The sequence below is a fragment of the Dendrobates tinctorius genome, unplaced genomic scaffold (assembly GCF_039654945.1).
Source record: "Dendrobates tinctorius isolate UK_male_01 unplaced genomic scaffold, ASM3965494v1 ptg000102l, whole genome shotgun sequence".
NCBI lineage: Eukaryota > Metazoa > Chordata > Amphibia > Anura > Dendrobatidae > Dendrobates > Dendrobates tinctorius.
Window position 1 is genome coordinate 34,687,052 of NW_027361770.1, and position 17,284 is coordinate 34,704,335.

A 17,284-nucleotide genomic window follows, 5' to 3' on the forward strand; every position below is an offset into this window, starting at 1 on the left:
GATGCTGTTATATCGGTAGCATGCATTATATAGAAGCTGAGCAATATAACATACAAAGCAGTAAAAGAGAAAGATATCTAAAACAACTAATGGCTGCCAGCTTTGCACTCACTGACAAGAAGATGCATATAACTATTATGCAGTGTAATAGCATTACAGCAGCTGAACATGCATTGCAAACATCATGAGGGGCTGCATTATGGCTGCTAACACAGATGCATAGCATATTTACATAAATGCATTAAACCTTACCGGAATCCGCTTGTTATAAGCAGTGGTTTTGCAGAGAGCGGAGCAGATGTGAGCTACTCAGAAGACTGGCTGAAAATGGTTACGTGTTGCTGACCAGGGAAGGAAGAAGGGTGGTTCTGAACAGTTAACCATTTAGGGAAACAGAAGATTCCAAACACATGAATAAGAAAGAGAAGGGCAACTTATGACATCTACTGGCGATAGCTAGAACAGCACTTAAAATATCTTGCTGCAAAACACCCTCTATTTGGGCACCCTCTAATGGGCAAAACACCCTCTATTTGAGGATTTGGTGGTTTCCCCCTGGGGGTTGTGCCTAAGGAGGAGCCAGATAAGTTTGGGCTCATTCATCATTTGTCTTATCCCAGGGGCATATCAGTGAATGACGGGATTGATCCAGAGCCTTGCTCTGTGGTTTACACGTCATTTGATGAAGGGGCACATTGGGTTAGGAGTTGTGGGAGGGGGGTGCTTATGGAAAAGATGGATATTGAATTGGCATTTCGGTTGTTACTGGTTCATCCAGAGAGTGATAGGTTGTTGGGCTGTTTTTGGAAGGGGGAGTTTTTCGTTGATAGATGTTTGCCAATTGGCTGTTCTCCATCTTGTGCTTTCTTTGAGGCTTTTAGTTCCTTCTTGGAATGGGTTGTCCGTGATGTGTCAGGTTTTAATTCTTTCATACATTATTCGGATGATTTTTTCTGCATTGGTCCAGGTGATTCAGCTTGTTGTGAAGTCATTTTAAGAGCAGTGGAGTGGGTGGCTGAGCGCTTCGGGGTGCCATTAGCTCCTGGAGAAACAGAAGGTCTAAGTACGTGTCTTTGTTTTTTGGGCATTATAAATGATACTGTTAACTGGGAATTCAGGTTACCGGAGGATAAGGTGGTAGCACTGAGGGAGGAGGTGGCTAGGGCTCAGCACTTAAAGAAATTGTCTTTGTGGGAAGTTCAGTCGGTTCTTGGGAAGCTTAATTTTGCTTGCAGGATTATCCCGATGTGGATAGTCTTTTCTCGGCGGTTGGCCAGTGCTACGGCAGGAGTTCGGGTTCCTCATCACTTTGTTCGGTTGTCTGCTGAACATAGAGCGGGTTTGGGGTAAATTTTTGAAGCAATATAACGGCCGTTTGTTGCTCATGGAGGAGGCAGTGGATAATTGTATGTTGGATTTGTTTACGGATGTGGCAGGCGGGATTGGTTTTGGAGCTTACATTAGGGGTCAGTGGTGTGCATTAAAGTGGCCAGAGGGCTGGGTTTTATCGGGACTTGTGAAAAATGTTGCATTGTTGGAGATTTTTACCATTTGAGTTGCAGTTCATTTATGGAGGCATGAGTTTCAAGACAGGAGGGTGCGTTTTAATTGCGACAACATGGGTGGTGGTGTTAGCAATTCCTAGTCTCACTACATCGTCAGTTGGTCCTGACTTGTTTGTCGATAAATGTGGGTCGCCCTCGCTTCACCCAGGGCTGTGGGGTGCTCGGTATCGGGCCGGTGTTAGGGGGATGATGTGTCACAGCAGCGGTGACCCGGTCCGTGGCCCTGTTCCCCAATATCAATGGCGGTGGTGTTTGGTTATAATATAAAGTTTGTGACGCCACCCGTGGTTTTGGCAAGTGAGGTGTTAGCCAACGCTGCGTGCAGATCCTCTGGGGCTGATGGTGTGTCGCAGCCTAGATGGTGTAGCTCCCCACAGGTTAAGCTGTAACCCCAGGGCAGTGTATAAGTGATAGGCACAGGGATGTAGCAGTGCCGACAGGTTAGGAAGCAGACACAACACAGCAGGGTGCAATTTCTGTACCTTTACTTGGTAACTGCAGTCCAGGGTCCTGATCACAGATGGTATTGGAGCAGGCTAGCCTGGAAGCAACTCAGGGATTCTCTCTCTCAGATGGGCTGTGCAGTCTCCCTAATAGCGCTGTGTGTGTGAAGCACTCCAGTCCTTAGTTACTCTGAAGTTCCTCCTGTCAAATGTTCCTAGACTTCCACTTGCACGGCAGACAGCTGTAGCCTCTCTCTCTGGGACTCCTCTCACTCTCCGAATTCCCGGCTCTCTATCCGTGTTGCTGTTGTGTCTCAAGTCTTCTAAGGGAGCAGGGCATCTACAGCCTCCTACTCCTCGGGTATCTGTGGCAGGGCCGTTAGTACCCGTACCACCGTGGAGACCCGACTCCAGTTCTGTGCGCTCTCAAGCTGAGGGAGCTCACCTGCTGCAGCTCAACCTCCAGCTTCGTATTCCCCGTCTGCACACTTCACCCTCCGCAGACTAACTAACTCCTACTTCCACCTGGGCCACAGAGATCACTCCTCCCCTGAATCCTGGGTCAGAGCTCCCCCTGCTGGTCAGGAGGGGAACTGTGTTGTATGCATGGATTGACTGTGAGAGAGTCCCATCATTGCCTCCAAGCCTGGCATTACCCTCCCCTGGAGGAAAGCAAAGCCAGTGTGGCGACCGTACTCCTGGGGGCGCCACAAATGCGTATGTGACGGCATCTCATGTGCCGGGGGTGCAAAATTCCATTGCTCACTCACTTTCTCATTTACAGCAGGAACTTTTTCGGTCATTGGCCCCAGAGGCGGATGACAAGGGGTTAGAGTGCTTTGGAGTGTGGTCTCCGGGCTGCAGAGTCCTTGATTAGGTCCTCTTTGGCTCCCAGCACTTGGGCGGCCTACCAGTCGTGATTTTGGCAGCGAGTGTGGATCGACTGACTGTTGAGGATCAGTTGGTAGTGTTACTTTTATGGTTAAGTTGTGGGGTAATGGAAGACTGGTCGTCAACGAAGGTATCGCGGATTATTGAGGCGTTATCATTTGGTTTTAAAATACAGGGTCAGCAGGATATGCCTAAAATGTTTTTAATGAAGCAGGTAGTAAAGGGTTTTAGGAGGGGAAATAGCCATGAGGATTGTAGGCAGCCTGTTTCTTTTAGTGTTTTAGAGAGATTGGGGGGAGTTTTGGGATCAATATGTAGTGCAGAGTTTGAAATTTGTCTTTTTCGGTTACCGTTTTCCCTTGCTTTCTTTGGGGCGTTGAGAGTTGGTGAAGCGGTATCGCCTAGCACAAGTAAAATAGGAGGGTTCCTAGCTAGAGATGTTGTGGTTACATCGACTGGTTTAGAGGTTTGGATCCAAAGGTCCAAACCTGACCAGGACGCAAAGGTAAGCGTGTAATTTTGAGTGCAGTAAAGGATTCTTTGATGTGTCTGGTAAGGTGTTTTCAGTGTTCTTTTTTTAATGTTTTTCAGCCCAGTCGTGAGGGTCCCTTGCTGTGTCACGCAAAAAGGTCTTTCCTGTCTAAACACCAATTTACCACGGTATTTAGGAAGGGTTTGCAATTGTTGGGTTTGGATGCATCCCACTTTGCACCTCACTCATTTCGTATAGGAGCTGAGACAGAGGCGACGGCGTGTGGGCTTGGTGAGGAAGCGGTGCAGCAGATTGGGAGGTGGAGGTCTAGGCGTTATGGCAGTTACATTAGGCCTCAGGGGTTAGATGCTGAATTTCAGAGCTAAGGTAAATTTTGTGGAAGTGGTTTATTGTAGTTAGGCTGGTGTTTAAGGCTGAGTTCACACGTGGCGTTTTTTTCGCGTTTCCGTGGCGGTTTTAACTGCTCGATTTTGCAGTGGAAACGCGAAAAATAAGCATCCCATGCATTCCTATGGGATTCCGCAATGCTGTGCTAATGCTGCGGTTTTTGGCGCGGCGGAATCGCTTTGCGGTAAAAACCGCAGCATGCTCATTAATTTGCGGAATCGCGGCGATCCCGCACCCATAGGAATGCATTGTTCCGCTTACTTCCCGCATGTGGCTGTGCACACCATGCGGAAAGTAAGCAGAACATTTGCGGATGGTACCCACGGTCCGGAGGAGAGGAGTCTGTCCTCCGAGCTTTGGGTACCATATCCATGTAAAAAATAGAATTTAAAAATAAAAAATATTGTTATTCTCACCCTCCGACGTCCCGCACAGTCTTCCCGCTTCTCTTCACGCTCTCGTTCCCAGTAGTCCTTTGCGAAAATGCCCGCGATGGCGTCCGTTCTCGCGGGATCGCGAAGTCTCGCGGTCATTCGCGCGACGTCATCGCGAATCACCGCGAGACATCGCGATCCCGCGAGAATGGACGTCATCGCGGGCATTTTCGCAAAGGATTACTGGGAACGCATGCGCAGGACGTCGGAAGGTAAGAATAACACCATTTTTTATTTTTTTTTACATTCTATCTTTTACTACTGATGCTGCATAGGCGGCCTCAGTAGTAAAAAGTTGGTCACACTTATCAAACACTATGTTTGACGAGTGTGACCAGCCTGTCAATCAGTTCTCCAAGCGATGCTACAGATCGCTTGGAAAACGCTAGCATTTTGCAAGCTAAATACGCTTTCAAAATGCTAGTTTTTCCGCGGGAAAATCGCGGGAATTTAAAATGTGATTTTCCCGCGGACTGGAATTCCGGAATTCTCACGGTAATTTCCGCGAGAGTTCCGGTACGTGTGCACTTAGCCTAAAGCTTTATGTTTTGTTTCAGGTTCCAACCTGCTGTTGATTTGGAATGGGCCATTCGTACGTCCATTGGGGAGCACGGCGGTGATCAGGTGGCTCGGTTTTAGGGGGATGGGTTGGAACAGGGTTTTACAGGAGGTACACAACAGTGCTCGGTTGGATAGGGCTCCAGATATTCTGGTTTTACATTTTGGGGGTAATGATCTTGGGGTTCGACCTTTTAGAGAGTTAGTGAAAGACATAAAGCACGATTTGTTATGGCTTTGGATGTCATTTTTGGGGATCATCACGGTGTGGTCAAATATCATTCCGAGTAAATGTTGGCGGAATGCAAAGTCAGTTGAGAAAATTAATATGGCCAGAAAAAAGAAGACTAGGGCAGTGTCTGGTTTTGTTTGTAGGAATGGACGTGATTTTCGGTTTGGCATTTTGAGTTGGAAAGAGGGGAGGATGATTTCTGGTTGGCAGATGAGGTTCATTTGAATGCAATGGGTAGTGACCTGTGAGCACTTGGTTTACAAGAATGTATTGAAAGGGTCATAGCTCTGTGTACGGGGGTCTTGGGCATTTGAGGTGGTCAAAGGCCCTTGTTGTTGTTGGGGGTGTACTTGAAGTTGATTATAAATTGGTCTGGGGGATTCATTGGGATATGGATTCCTCTATTTGGAATTTAAATATGGGTCTGGATCTGGTGAATTTTTGGGGGGAGTTTCTGCAAGGGTTTGTTGGGTCTCCAGTAAGTTAAGTGAACAATGGAACCCTTGTGGTTATGGTGCTCCCGAGCCAGTGGGGTAACGGCTGGGAGTAATTTATGGTATCTTTTACGTTCATTTAAAATTGTATGTTTTGTAATCAACAGATTTTGGAGCTTCAAGGACCCCTCTCAGCGTGCTATATATTTATTAAGGTTATTTATGTTTTAAATAAAGGTTGCTGTGGCCATAATTATCCAAAGATGTTATGGTGTTCTAGTTTTATTTTATCCGGTATTAAGGGGGTGGTGTTATTAGTTAAACGGATTAATAATTGTCACGCCGTTCTGTCTGTGTCTGCTTGTCGGCGTGACAATGCATGTTTTTTGCTTTAACCCTTTGCTCCTTTCCCCCTAATTGAGCTGGGATACTGCTGGCTTTTACCTGTATGAAGCCTGCTCAGTTCCCTGCTCTGCTGCGTAGCTGCACATGTGTTGTTAGGTCTTTGCTCTGCTGCTTGGCCATTCGCATGTGCGTTCCCTGTTCGCCGCTGTGGAAGCTGTCCGCGGGTTGTGAGGTCATTTGCAGCTGGTGCATGTGGTTCACCCTCGCTTCACCCAGGGCAGCGGAGTACTCGGTACCGGGCCGGTGTCTAGGCGGGAATGTGTCACAGCAGCGGTGACTCGGTCCGTGGCCCTGGGCGCCCAATATCAATGGCAGTGATGTTAATGGTGTTAAAGTTTATTAGAATAGTTCATGACGCCACCCGTGGTGTTTGGCAAATAAGATGGTAAGCCAACGCTGCATGCAGATCCTCTGGGACTGATGGTGTGGTTCAGCAGAGATGGTATAGCTCCCCACAGGTGGAGCTGTAGTCCCAGGGCAGTGTAGGTGCAATGGATGAGGAGAGGCACAGAATGGTATGGAGGCTGGTACCCATGTGTAGTGGTGCGGGAATAACTGGAGGACACCAGAGTATGCAGTTCCAAAGCTTTACTCACTGTTTGCAGTTCACACACACGCCTGCCTCCGTACTGTGTTCTCCAGGCAGGATAAGATTCTCCCTTCCACACTCCACCAACATGTACCTTACTGAACGACTCCTCCAAAGCGCCTTTAGGTGCGAAGCACTCCAGTACTTAGTTACCCTGGAATGCCTCTCTGTAGGTGTTCCTAGTCTTTACTTGTATGACAGACAGCTGTAGCCTGCTTCGGGGACTCCTCGCTGCGTCCCGGCTCTCTATTCAGTTGCTGTTGTGTCCCAAGTCTATGATGGGAGCAAGGTGTTAGCGGCTCACTACTCCTTCGGTGTCTGTTGCTGGACATAAAGTTCCAATCAACCTCGGGGACCGGGCCCCGGCCTTTGCGCTCTCTGGACTGGAAGGGTTCTCTCTCTTTCTCAACCTGCTTCCCACCGTCCTTCTATTCTCCTTCGTTCCAATCTGTTCTCTCTCTCTTATGGAAGGTTAGGTTATCAATCTTATCAGTCTCTTTCTCTGGTCTTTCTCGTGCCAGCAGCCCAGATCACTGGGACCTGCTGCAGCACGTCCCTCAGACACCCATCTTCTCTCTCCTCTAACCAACTAACTTTCCTCTAACTTTCACTCTTCCCACTCTTTTATATCTAACTCCACCCACCTCCCCAGCACCTCTCGTATTACGAAGCCAGGGACCACAAAAGGCACTCTATGACCTTTCCAGCATAAAGCATGGATGTGTCCCTGCTGAGCTATCCTGTGTGTGTGGTGCAGGTGTGGAGCGTGGTCAGGAGTTCCCACCTTACCTGGATGGTGGGGCACTACACCTTAGGAGAAGGTGCAGTACCTCTGTGGCGACTGAAGCCTCAGGGGCACCACACATGACTTTCCACGTGTGTCTAGGCTTGCAGACAATGCCAGGTGCTCTAAGCTGCAGTTCCTGCACTGATTGGGCTGCAATGGTTTCTGTGTGTGCTTAGGGCGTGCGCAGCCACACCTTCCCTGCTTTTATCAGGGTTAGTGTGTGTACTTGAAATGCTGTCCCCAGCCAATTGCTGAGGGGCAGCTCCTTTATAAACTTACCCTGCCCTATGGGCGGGGCCAGAGCTACTCACAACGCTCCTGGACTTTGCCATGTGTGTCTCGTGTCTGTGTCTCTGGACCTCGTCTGTCTCGGTTTTGGTACCAAAGTCCCTGCCTTGATTCCTGCTTTGTCCTGTTCCCTCGCCCTGCCTCGGAGGCTGTATATCCGGGACTGAATCCATGCTCCTGTACCTGTCCTGTACCTGACCCTGTCTAAATTCACCCTGGCCTAGAGTTGGTGTATCCAGGCTTGAATCCCTGATCCTGTACCTATCCTGTTCCCTCGCCCTGCCCCGGAGGTGGTGTATCCGGGCCTGAATCCTTGATCCTGTACCTGACCCTGTCTAAATTCACCCTGCCCTGGAGGCGGTGTATCCAGGCTTGAATCCTTGATCCTGAACCAGTCCTGTACCTGACCATGTCTGAACTGTCTGCTGTGTTGTGTTGCTGGAATTCCTCTGTGTTTGGGGCCCTGCACCCAGTGACTCTGAGACTCTTGTAACCGGTGTTCCTGCTGAGCATCTACTATGCTGTGCTCTGACTACCATGCGATGCTAGCTCCATGCAGGCCCAGCAACCCTGCGGTGTTATCACCATCACGCTTGAGTTCCTTCCTAGGTCCGATGCCCGGAGCCCGGCGACCACAGTCTGATGACCTGAAGACCGCTGCCTGGAGCCTGGAGCTGGATGACTGCAGTGGTGCCTGTAGGTCGTGTTAGATGTCCGGAACCAAACGACTCCCATCTGATGTCTGCCAGTGACTCTGATGTACTGTGGATGACGCTGATGTCCTGCCTGCGTCCGGATAACCTCGTGTATCCTGATGACCTTGTGTGTCCTGATGTCCTGATGACCTCGTGTGTCCTGATTTCCTGATTACCTCGTTTATCCTGATGACCTCGTGTTTCCTGATGTCCTGACGACCTCATGTATCCTGATGTCCTGATGACCTCGTGTATCCTGATGACCTCGTGTGTCCTGATGACCTCGTATGTCCTGATGAAATCATGTGTCCTGATGTCCTGATGACCTCGTGTGTCCTGGTTTTGTCTATGTACTGTGACTTTACTTTAAGTAAACTTTATTTATACCTGAAGTTGTGCGGTGTCATCAAGTCCTACGTGTCCTTGTCCACATGCTCAGCTGCCACAGAATCCCGGTCGCTGCCCTTCCCTAGTTCGGGTAGGTCCGGGTCCCCCTCTGTGGTATAGAGGGTCCATATTGCATCCTCGGGGGACGCCCGCCCCCTCGCCATCAGCGTGGAGGCGCCTGCTGGGCCGCATCTGTGGCCGCAGTCGTGACAATAATAAGTTGGATTATCCCACCGGAAACATCAACAATACGAGGGTCAGGCAAAGGCCGGAGCAGAGCCGCCCCCCCCACAATGTGGGCGGAGACTGACATGATAATGGGTTGGAGAGGGCAGGGGCATCATATTAGGGGAGGGTACTGTCTGGGGTCAGTTATATGGCCAGGTCAGGGGTGGGGCCCACTTGGTTTCCGCTCACAGGGGTCAAGTATAGTCCCGCCCGCCCATCCCTTTTTTGGTACTTGAGATGTTTTTGGTGTGGAATTTATGGGGGCAATTTTCGGATCATGGTGGTTTTAATGGCGGTTGGGGGGTCCTTGAAGTTGGTTATAAATTGGTCTGGGGGATCTATTGGGAGATGGATTCCTCTATTTGGAATTTAAATATGGGTCTGGATCTGGTGAATTTTTTGAGGGCGCTTTGGCAAGGGTTTGTCGGATCCCCAGGAAGTTAAGTGAACAATGGAACCCTTGTGATTATTGTGCTCTTTTATGTTCACTTTTCTATGTTTGGTAATCAACAGATTTTGGAGCTTCAAGGACCCCGCTCAGCATGTTATACATTTATTATCATTATATGTTTGTTTTAAATAAAATCTGCTGTGGCCATAATTATTCATATAAGTTATTGTGTTCTCATTTTATTAGGTATTAAGAGGGTGGTGTCATCAGTTAATCGGAATAATAACACGTTGGGTTTTCCCATCGGAAACATCGACAATACTAGTGTCAAGTGTTAAACATTGTTCTGCAGACAGTATCAGCCCCTGTGGTTTTGATCTGTTATAACACAGTATTAGGTAAGGTGTGGCCTGATGATGCAATGAGCAAGAAATGAAACTTAAGTTTTGTATAAATGGAGATGATGGCACATGCACATACCACTGCTGCCCAGTGCCCACAGTATGCCAGGAGCTAGGAGATCTTCATATATAAGGTAAGGACATAGACATAGGATCAGGCAATATTCACATTACTGGAAAGTAGAATTGACTCTTGTTGTTGTTTTCCAGCTAGTAATTCCTATGATGATGATGATGCTACTAATTCTGTTAAAGAAGGGAACCAAATACACAACAGTGACGATGCAAATTACAGTCTATAAGAAACAGGAATGGAGAAAAGATAGATGATGAAGAGGGAAAGCTGTGGGATAGGGCATATGTGCAGACCTAACCTTAGGCTATTCTGCTGTGTATGCACATGCACCCAACAGGCTGCAGATTTGCAGAAGCCACCCAAATAATGAGCTTGTTACTTCTTTTAACCTCTTCCAGTTTTCCAAACCCTGAAGCAGAAGTAACAAAGGAAGAAAAAATAGACAGCACCTAGGGATGCACACACTTAAATGTAAATAAAATAGACAAAAGTTTATTGATAAACATGGACAACATCTAAAAGCAAGTAATAACTACAGTATATAACACACTAACTGTGCGTAATCATACCTATGATAGTAGAAATAAGTTCCTCTAATAGGATACATAATTCTAGTGTCTACAGACATCAGTAATGGTACACAGTCATTCCAATAGTATTTATTTAACTCATTTACATAGCACCATTAATTCCACAGGGCTTTACAGACATTATCATCACTGTCCCCGATGGGGCTCACAATCTATATTCCCTATCAGTATGTCTTTGGAATGTGGGAGGAAACCGGAGTACCCGGAGGAAACCCACGCAAACACAGGAAGAACATACAAACTCCTTGCAGACGTTCTCCTTGGTGGGATTTGAACCCAGGACCTTAGTAATGAGCAAGTTTGCTCGGATAAGGTATTATCTGAGCACACGTGTGTAAAAGTATCCTCAGCATCCTCAAGTACTATGTTTGAGTCGCCATGGCTGAATGTCTTGCGTCTGTTCAACAGCCTGACCACATGCAGCGATTGCCTAACAAACAGATAATCCATGCACATGTTGTGGCTGTCAAACAGCGGCGAGACATGCAGCTGCAGGGATTCAAACATAGTATTTGAGCACGCCGAAGATGCCCTATTAGCACCTGAGCATGCTCAGATAACACCTTATCCAAGCACACTTGCTCAATACTAAGGCAACCATATACATGAGCACAAGCCCATTTGTTTTGAGTGTTAATCCCCTCCTGGTGTGCACAATGGAGAATAGCCAGAGAAATGATTCTCAAGGTAATAGAGAATGGTTGAACTAATATATGCCTGCAATGACATTGGAGCAACAGATAGCTGAAGTCTCAGAATAGACAGGATGAGACGGCCATGCAATAAACACACTATGTCAATACATATGTTAGAAAGGGGTCAGGATATACCTACGACACCTATAACGAAAGAGCCCAGGAGGGGTGCTGCAGGAGGTCATGGTAGGACACAGGGAAAAGCCCACACGTATCGCTGTGACACACACAGCTTCATGTTTTATTCCTAACATTTGTTTGTGTGTATTGCTGTGCATTTATTAGACATATGATTGCCCTGAGGCTGTTAAATGGTTATTACTTGGTTTTAGATTTTGTCTATGTTGCTCAATAAACTTTTGTATATTTTATGTATATTTAGGTGCGTGCATCGCTGTGGTGTCTTTTCTTTTCTTCCTTTGTTGCATCTGTTGTTCCCCATATGATGCAGCACCCTTCCTTCTGATGCATGATTAATGGACCACTAATCATGCATCAGAAGGAAGGGTGCTGAATCATATGGGGAATCTTTCTCTCTCTCTATACCGCAGTTAAAAGAAGTTACACAAGATGGAACATGTGCACAGAAATGTTTTTTTTACATTGCTGTGCTTTAAATTAGTTTTTTTGCGTTTCTTCAGCATCATCTTTTTAGGCTGGAGTCACACGCGATTAAATCAGACGAATGCAATGCGATAAAAACATTCGTCCCAATGTTATTCTATGGTTCTGCTCCCATCATGCGTTTTTTTATCGGATCCGTTCCTCGGACCGAGACAATCGCAGCATGCTGCGATTGTCACCAATTTTCGGTTCGGATTCGACAATGCAAGTCTATGGATGCGATTAAAAATCGCATTGAAAACGCACCACACGTGTGACTTGCGATTAAATCGCAAGACTTCTCCAGGTCACAGGAAAGAGCATCAGGCATTGGCATTGGATGTCAATTTGATGCTTAGATGCGAATAAAATCGGTTCATCGCCGGAAAATGGGATGACAGACGGATCCCTGGACAAGAATTCTTTGTGCGATTTCGTACCGTTAAAATGGGACCGATTTTTTATTCGTTGTGTGTGACTCCAGCCTTAGGCTGAGTTCACACGTGGCGTTTTTTTCGCGTTTCCGCGGCGGTTTTAACCGCACGATTTTGCCGCAAAAACGCGAAAAATAAGCATCCCATGCATTCCTATGGGATTCCGCAATGCTGTGCTAATGCTGCGGTTTTTACCGCGGCGGAATCGCTTCGCGGTAAAAAACGCAGCATGCTCATTATTTTGCGGAATCGCGGCGCTCCCACACCCATAGGAATGCATTGTTCCGCTTCCTTCCCGCATGTGGCTGTGCACAACATGCGGAAAGTAAGCAGAACAATTGCGGATGGTACCCACGGTCCGGAGGAGAGGAGACTGTCCTCCGGGCTTTGGGTACCATATCCCTGTAAAAAATAGAATTATAAAATAAAAAATATTGTTATTCTCACCCTCCGACATCCTGCGCAGCATTCTCGCTTCTCTCCACGCTCCGGTCCCAGTAATCCTTTGCGAAAATGCCCGCGATGGCGTCCGATCTCGCGGGATCGCGAAGTCTCGCGGTCATTCGCGCGACGTCATCGCGAATCACCGCGAGACGTCGCGATCCCGCGAGAACGGACGACATCGCGGGCATTTTCGCAAAGGATTACTGGGAACGGATGCGCGGGACGTCGGTAGGTAAGAATAACAGTATTTTTTATTTTTTTTTTACATTCTATCTTTTACTATTGATGCCGCATAGGCGGCCTCAGTAGTAAAAAGTTGGTCACACTTGTCAAACACTATGTTTGATGAGTGTGACCAACCTGTCAATCAGTTCTCCAAGCGATGCTACAGATCGCTTGGAAAACGCTAGCATTTTGCAAGCTAAATACGCTTGCAAAATGCTAGTTTTTACGCGGGAAAATCGCGGGAATTTAAAATGCGATTTTCCCGCGGACTGGAATTCCGGAATTCTCATGGTAATTTCCGCGAGAGTTCCGGTACGTGTGCGCTTAGCCTTAGGCAGATTCCAGGAGGAAACCTGAAAAAGCTGTTGTGTGCAGATAGTCATAGACTAGGTGCATGCAATGTCTTTCTCAGGTGAATGCCTCTCAGAATCTGCCTGGAAAAAGCGCAGGGAAAGCACTCCATAAAATGAAGATGATGCACAGCAATATCAAAATGACATTGCTGTGTAGATGTTTTGTTTTATGTTACCATTTTTAACCGCTTCAGGGATCGGAAACCAAAGTGACAAGAGGTATGCTCAATCTCTGGGTGGAAGTCACCTGCTCTATACTTAACAGTGTAGAAGAAAAGTTGCTGGCGGCAGAGCCACTGCAAGAACTACAGCAAAACTGCTGGCAGAGCAGCCTCAGGAAGTTTTACTGAAACTGCCTGGGAAAACTCAGCAGCTGTGCCAGCATCATAACCATAATATTATGACCGCTGTGCTTTTTTTTTACAGCGCATAAACTGACCTGTGGTGTTTTTTTAGATCTGCAAGATGTCAATTTCCATTGCCATTAAGCTGACTTTTATGTGTTGATTTTTCCTATTAAATTACATTAATCAAACTTAAATACTTATCTTGGGAACTTAGTTTTATTGTCTGCAGCACTTATGTCACGTTGACAGCGCTACAGCCAATCAGTGAGTGCAGTCATTCCCTTTTGTCATCAGCTTGGGCATTATTTGTTATTGTCTGGAGTTCTGTGGACATGACCTTAACGTCCAATGAGCCTGCACCTTTTCCGGCACATGACAGCTGATCTGATCAGCTGTCATGTTCCCCCTAAACAGCCGCAGGTGGAATTGCCATCCACCCGCGGCTGTTAACATGTTAAATGCTGCTGTCAAACTCCAACTGCGGCATTTAACATGCACGTGCCGGAAGCGCATCCCTAATCCCGCCCATCAGCGCCCATGTCACATGACTGCGAGTCGCTGATGGGTTGGCATGACAACTCAGGGTCTGCAGCAGACCCTTGTGGTTGTCATTGCTGGATCGCTATGAGCGCTGCCCCACAGTCAGCGCTCTTAGTAAGTGAGCATTTCTGCTACACAGAGCAGGACTGCAGCTTCCATTGAGACTACTGAAGCAGATAAAAAGTTTTTAAAGAAAAAATATAAAAATATATATATATATATATATATATAATATATATGTTCAAATTACCCCCATTCACCCCATTCAAAATAAAATAGTTACATTTTTTTAAAAAAAATACACATATTTTGTATCCCGCTTTCAGAATCACCCAATCTATATTTTAAAGAAATAAATCTGTTTGGTAAAAGCGTAACGAGAAAAAATATTAAACAGTCAGAATTACATTTTTTTAGTGGCTGCAACATTGAAATAAAATGCAATAATGGGCGATCAAAACATTGTATCTCTCCCAAAATGGTATCACTAAAAAAGTCAGCTCGGCGCGCAAAAAATAAGCCCTCTCCCAGCCCCAGATCTCAAAAAAATGGAAATGCCACAGGTCTCGGAAAATGGCGATTTAAAATTTTTTTTTTTATTATTTATTTATATATCACAAAGGTTATGTCACTGTCAGGTGACCCAATAACCAAGAGTGTCACTCATTTCATAAAATACATGTTTTATTAAACATTAATTGACATACAACCATAAAACCATTGCCTCAAACCAACACTTATAGGATGGAGAAACAGCAAAAGGATACAATTCCAATTATATAATGAGTCAAAATTTAAAGAAAATGACTACAGTATCCTGAATAATATAATATGCCCAACAATATACTTAGTATTTATTGATTAGATACATTTTTAATTAAACTATAGAAAATTGCATGCAAAAAACCTGCATAGATGTGAATAAAATTTACTGCCATAATTTGAATAGAATCTAACACATAATTCACACCATTGAATAACTATTCATTAATCAGCTGTTGCTGCTGCTACACCACCATAGCTTTACACATATAATATGCCCCACAATATACTTAGTATCTTTAATTAGATACTGCAGGGCTAAATGGCTGTAGAAAATTGCATGCAAAAACCTGCATAGATATGAATGAAATTTATTGCCTTAATTTGAATAGAATCTAACACACAATATACACCATTAAATAACTATTCATTAATCAGCTATTGCTGCTGCTACACCACCATAGCCTTACACATATGTGGATTCTAATCACCCACAATATGCAATATATGCAGCCATTGCTGCTACAGCGCTACCACAGCCTCTCATGTATGCAGGTTAAAATGACCCAAAGCATGAAAATAAATGTGATGAATAAATCGCCAAATACATATTACCTGAGCGGTGTGCACAGTGGAGTTAGGCATGGAGTAGGATGCTGATTCCCCGCACCACTTATGTGTAAGGCTATGGTGGTGTAGCAGCAGCAACAGCTGATTAATGAATAGTTATTTAATGGTGTGAATTGTGTGTTAGATTCTATTCAAATTAAGGCAGTAAATTTCATTCATATCTATGCAGGTTTTTTGCATGCAATTTTCTATAGTTTAATTAAAAATGTATCTAATCAATAAATACTAAGTATATTGTTGGGCATATTATATTATTCAGGATACTGTAGTCATTTTCTTTAAATTTTGACACATTATATAATTGGAATTGTATCCTTTTGCTGTTTCTCCTTCCTATAAGTGTTGGTTTGAGGCAATGGTTTTATGGTTGTATGTCAATTAATGTTTAATAAAACATGTATTTTATGAAATGAGTGACACTCTTGGTTATTGGGTCACCTGACAGTGACATAACCTTTGTGATATATTTGTGCATTGAGAGTGTAGCCCGCTCCTTTGAAGGATAATGGGCTTGGGTATTGTGCTTACCTATTATTTATTTATGTAGTACCATTCCATGGTGCTGTACATGAAAAGGGGTTACATACAAATTATAGATATCACTTACAGTAAACAAACTAACAATCACAGACTGATACATAGGGGAGAGGACCCTGCCCTTGCGGGCTTACATTCTACAGTTCTTACAAACTTTGTTTTTTTTTCACCACTTAAATAAAAAAGAACCTAGACATGTTTGGTGCCTATGAACTCGCAATCATCTGGAGAATCATAATGGTGGTCAATTTTAGCAGTTAGTGAACATGGAAGAAAATAACAATTGTGGAACTGCACTTTTTTGCAATTTCACTGCACTTTCAGTTTTTTCCTGTTTTCCAGTACACGATATAGTAACATCAATGGTGCCATTCAGAAGTACAACTCGTCCTGCAAAAAACAAGCTCTCACATGGCCATATTGATGGAAAAATAAAAAAGTTATGGCTGTGGGAAGAAGGGGAGCAAAAAATGAAACACAAAAACAGAAATACCCCTGGTCCTTAAAGGGTTAAGGCAGCAGACAGTAATAAACACTGTGAGAAGCAGCATAGAAACAGTGCTGGCACTGAGGAGGATGAGTAAAGGCCCTGTCACACACAGCGACATTGCCAGCGAGATCGCTGATTTTGTGACGCCACAGCGATCTTGCCAGCGACATCGCTGTGTGTGACATGAGCCACGCGGCTCCAAGGTAAACAGCGGGTAACCAAGAGCAGCACGGCTCTTAGATACCCGCTGTTTACATTGGAAACCAGCTTGCTCGCTGGTCCTGATCGCTGGAGGGGCTGTCTGTGACAGTTCACCAGCGATCAGCTAGCTATGTCCCAGCGATCCCATCCACATCGGATCGTTGGTGGGATCGCTGGGACATTGATACGTATAACGGGGCCCTAAAGCATAGCTTGTTTGTTTTTAAACAAGGATACAGGGAACTGGAAAATCCCCTTAGACCGGCGTCACACTAGAGAGAAATACGGACGAGTGAGAGGCGCTAAAACCACGCATTGCACACGGACCAATGATTCTCTATGGGGCAGCTCCCAACAGGTGTATATTTATTGGCCGTATTTTACGGGCTGAGACAATCGCAGCATGCTGCGATTGTCAGCGTATTCTGGCCGAAATACGCCAATGCAAGTCTATGGGGGCGCAAAAAATACGGATTACATACGGACCAGACGTGTGACTTGTGAGAAATACGCACCCGGTGTCCTTTAACAAAAGCCGGCAATTCTTTTTGCGAGACAGTAAAATCACACTGACATGTTTAATAAAGAAACAAAAGAATAGATACTGTATAGACACATAGAATACACACACATATATATATATATATATATATATATATATTAGCTATGAACCCGTTCTACGCCCGGGTGGCGAGCATTTTTATTGGTATATGGTCTCCCATCCTGGTATGTGCTGCCCCCCTCCTATC

At 45.5% G+C, this 17,284-nt stretch overlaps 1 protein-coding gene across 1 annotated transcript in view; it reads left to right on the forward strand.

The window, feature by feature from the left end:
* The first annotated feature begins 9,674 nt into the window (after positions 1-9,674).
* LOC141099767 (NFX1-type zinc finger-containing protein 1-like) overlaps positions 9,675-17,284 on the forward strand; it is a 486,056-nt gene continuing 478,446 nt past the window's right edge. Inside the window, exon 1 of the mRNA XM_073587805.1 lies at positions 9,675-9,742. The gene's annotated coding sequence lies outside the window, so the exon portion shown is untranslated. The remainder of the gene's footprint in view (positions 9,743-17,284) is intronic.